Source organism: Schistosoma mansoni (assembly GCF_000237925.1).
Source record: "Schistosoma mansoni, WGS project CABG00000000 data, chromosome 1 unplaced supercontig 0010, strain Puerto Rico, whole genome shotgun sequence".
NCBI lineage: Eukaryota > Metazoa > Platyhelminthes > Trematoda > Strigeidida > Schistosomatidae > Schistosoma > Schistosoma mansoni.
In genome coordinates this window covers 990,507-995,468 of record NW_017385987.1, presented here as the reverse complement: position 1 = coordinate 995,468, position 4,962 = coordinate 990,507, and positions in this window count along the sequence as shown.

The following is a 4,962-nucleotide window of genomic DNA, read 5'->3' as shown; positions in this document are numbered from 1 at the left end:
CCTGACATTAAGTTTCCCATTATACGACATTCGTTGGCAAGGGATATCTATAATCCTGAGAGAAGTGATATTCCTTTTATGTTTTATTATAGCCTGTACTACAAAATATCTCAACCAACTATCTTAAATTCCACGTCAGATCTACTTCAGTGAACTGTCTAAATTATCTAACACCAAAGAAAGCCCACCATAATAACTAGTCACTCAGACTATTGGTCAGGTCATAATATGATCGATAGAATTTCATTGACCCTAAGAACTCGTTTACTTAGATTTAGTTGATAATCTATGATTGTTTGGTTGAAATATAGGTTTTTTCTCATCTTTTGTTTATTAAATATAATTTAATGGATTAGTGAAACCGAATCGGATATATAGAACTGTCTAGGATGAAAAATGGCAGTAATTAATCATTGCTAATATAAACTCATGAGCACAATTTTAAACATGGACGTTCCAGTCAGGCTAATCACGTGTTCTCGATCTGAGTTGTGTTGAAGTACTGTAGAATAGACACTGGGAGGGAATCTAGTGTAGATATTCGTCTAAGGCGAATTAACGTCCCATTCGTGTAAAAAGGAAAACGGATCGTTATGGCACAAACAGATCCGAATTTCACCATTTCTCTATCGGTAATCACAAAAACCCTTCCTCATTCGCCACATACTCACCTACACTATACACTTATAAACATTGAACACGATGTTTTGAGAATGAAGTCCCATTTCATTTAGTATCTCAATTTCACTGATTGTCATCAGTTAGCATGACAGTTGAGAGTCTCATCAATTATCAATTTGTGACACAGCAACACTGACTTACGTCATAACTGAATCAATCCTATTGTCTGTCAAAATATTCCTCTTAATTTCTAAACAGCAGTCATGGTGTGAAGAGAAACAATACTAAAACGTGACTTGTGTGAAATTGTAGGAAATCCAATGACCAGCATCAATCAGTCTACAATTTATATCCACTCACAATCCTTATGATCAGTAATAATAATAATAATCGTCATCAACAGTGAGATGAATGAATATATGAAATGTTTGAGGAGAATTCGTGATGAAATTGAGAGTGCATTAAAATGTGGGTATGAATTCTGTTGAGTATTCAATATGATTGAAATGATGAATAGAAAGCTGCACTCATATAATTGCTTTCATCCAATTAATTATATTGTAGTTTTGTTAATTTCCGTATATTTCAGTTTATGAATATTGGTTTAAATAAAAGTAATACAGTTTTCTCTAAAATCAATATTTCCATATATAAACATATATTCAGTTGAAACAGCCCATTTTGTGTAACGGTAATGCAAGCAAGAAACAGTTTTAAAATCTTTGTATTGATTTGGGCTGAAGCGAATAAACTGACAATACCATAGCTAACATGTTAATGAAAATTCTAGCAGCGAAATCAACTTATAGAAGATATTGATCTGACTCGAACTGTCTTATCAACTATGTTGAACAAGCTATATCCTCCTTCATTTGTCAGATCTGATTAGCATCAGTAATCCTCGAATGCTTTATACATACAATATATGCCTCGATGTAGTTGAGATGACATTTGTGCCATTTGCTTGTCATCGAAAACGGACACATGGATTCGAAACTTCAATCTGGTGACGGCCAATATATTACACCTATGGATTACTACAAATTGATGATATAAATCATAATAAACTGGTCATATTTTTATAGCTTAATTGCAACTTTCGAACATTATGAAGTGTAATTCGTTGATAAATTTCTCCAGTAAATTACATACTGAAAGACATATTGTCACTATGAGTTGGTATCCAGTTTACCAGTATGTGGTCGACCACTCCTAGAATACTTCACGCTTATTCCTGATAGTGTTTGTATAGAGGATAAATTAAGGTTGGAATCCGTTCAGAGACAATATACACTTCTCTTTCTTTATACTCATTAAATCTTAGATTATAAGTACACATGTAATCAACATGGACCGGATCATACTGAAATACATGTGGCAAATATATTACGTAGACAACTTTTGAATGAGAAAACTTAAAACAGTCGACTATTACAAATCAGTTCGTTACATTTAATAATACCATATATATCAAGCTGATCATGCTTGAACTATGATGGAGGTGACTGTTGGTCCTCAATGTCTGATTTATAATACTGTCGAATCCAGTTGGTATTATTTGGGGTCTATGAATCTTCTAGACATTAAGTTTGCTTATGTCATCTTATTCTCGATTTGTGCAAACCTAACTACATTCAGCCGGTATATTTTTACTTACCAGAATTTTTAATAACCGTTGATCAGTGATGTGCTTCATAGTAAAGTGAATACTGTCATATTGTTTAGGCATATTAACTACAGCAACACAGACTTTCAAACTTTTGTGAGTGTGATTTCTTAATCTCAGTAGAGTTCTGTATTTATCACCATATATTAATGACAGAAACTGATTATTTATCATTTATTGAAAATATGGATAATTTGATCATTTTTCTAATTTTAAGACTGGGATTATTAACTTTTTATGGGGATAAATGGATTTCCGAAACAAACAGATTCGTAGTTATTGGTTATGAGTGTTTTGTTTCGTAATTCTATCTATTTTAATTATTCGGACAAGCGTCCATATCACGGTGGACGTGACACGTTTCTTCTGTTATATATATAATCTAATTGTCATCTGACTTGTCTGCCCAAAAATATATCGTTCCTTCTAAATATTGACAGTTTGTGTTTCCCTACAACATTGAAAAAAGCTTGTTTTCATTATCGTTCGACTATGTAGTGGCATTCTCACTCTTATGAGGCTTTCTCATGAAAATAATTTAAGTTACACACTAGTAGTAAATCTAACTATCTGATTGTTGTTAAGTTAGTGATCACATCAATTTATTTGAAATGATACTGCGATTTATAGTTGGTTTTTTAGTTAAATTTTCATCAAAATATGACTTATTTAAGATCGGACAAACTTCAATGTTCTCAAATTTACTTTTGTAATAGATAAATTCGTGATTTTCAATCGAATTCAGCGTAAAAAATCTTTTGTTCAAAATGTAATACGATGTTTTCTTTGAATAAATGTGTCTAATGTCAGTTAAGGAAATACATAACGCGATGGTGTTTGAAGCGAAAGGTACGGGCTTCGAGTTTCAGAGTGAACATCGACTCAGATGCAGGTACATCCAGCTGACGAGTCCCAAATAGGACGAAACGCGCGTCCTGGATTCCACTGCTAGTCACTATCCATCGTTACTTACAATGCTTGCGAATCAAGACCATATCGAGGCAATACACACAGTATGCACATATGCCAATTAGAGACTGACCAGTTGCAGTCCTAACACATCAATGGGAAGATTCAAACAAACAATACTAAATGAATTTAATACATTCTTATTTTAGACATATATTTCTAACTACACTATCGAATACTAATGAAGAGTAAGAATAATTACATTCTATCTCGTTTTTCAGCTTTAATGTGAAAAAATAATCTCACTTACGAGTTATTTTCAGTAAATCTAACTGTTATGATTACAACATTGATTAATATGAACTGATCTTGATTAATCTGTCATATTACGTAATTAAGAAACCTAGTTTTCACCTTTAAAATTTCACATCTCAAATTAGGAATCAGAGCAAGTTTGAAGGAACAAATAACTGTGTAGTGAACAAGAGCACAAGTAGGGATAAACAAATGTATTCGAACACAAAATTACAGAGTTATTTGGTAAAATGTGAATACCATTCGTTCAAAATGTCTATCAGTTGTCTTAGACTTTGTTGTTCCTTCATTTCCATACCAATTGCTCTCTGTTCCCGCACTCTTCTATTTGATCCTCCCAACCTTCTGCTTCCAGGTATTCCACTTTCTAGCGGTGTTACATACGACTTATATCTGTCGACATAAGTAGCACACATCACATGCGAGACCGAAGGTTCTGAGTTTGATTCTCATTCGCAGGGTCGTGGATGCCCTCTTTTTAGGTGTCTCATACTAAGATGAAATGTCCGTCCAGTACTTATAAGTTTTCAATAGTCGTCTAACTTAGATCGATTCATGATGTAAATGTAACAATAATAAGTTGTATGAGAGCACGTACGTTAGAATACCAATTTTTTGTGAAATATCTGTCTACTATGCTGAACAGCTATTTAAAGGGAGGGTTTTTAGTGTACCGTTAGGGTTATCTATAAGTATTTAGAGGATCATGAGTAGAAACTAACATAGTCTCAAAAAACTACAATAATAAGTTTGTTTTCATCTTCGATCTTCCTTCTCTCAACATAACCCTCCGTTTTTACACATTTCTTACACTACTTATTAATATTCAGTAGGGCGTTTGTGTTCACATAACTTTTGAGCATTTAGTATATTATAGATCTTTTATTATATATTCTTGAGTATTGGCGTAAGCTGATAATCTTCAATTTATTTATTATTGCGATCGGATCTTCTGAATAACCACGAAAGACATTTTGAATTCTAGTATATCCGTTGAACTTTCGTCTCCTGGTAACAGTTCTCATATCATAGTATTCTTCTTACTCATTTTGACGTTGTCTGCCATTGTAATTTTGACATAGCTATTATTTGTCACTTGTCGTATGTTGTTACAAATAACCCCGTATACTTATTTTATGGAGAATACATTTTTGGTTGTACAAGAACTCAGTAAATACTGCAAACACTTCATTAGTTGAGATTTATGTTGTATTTCATATAATTTCATAATTATAGTACAGTCTTTATGAATAACCTTACATTTTGGTCTGCTGAATTTTATGCATCAATTTATTGTGTGATTGAAGCTTCAACGAGGGGTTAACATACATTCTGAATACTTTTAGAATATTGAAGAAGACAAGACAGTAATGTATTACTTAAATCATTTAAGTCATATCAGCATTTCAAACGATCAAATCTATTACCGAAACACATACTCTGTTCTATTC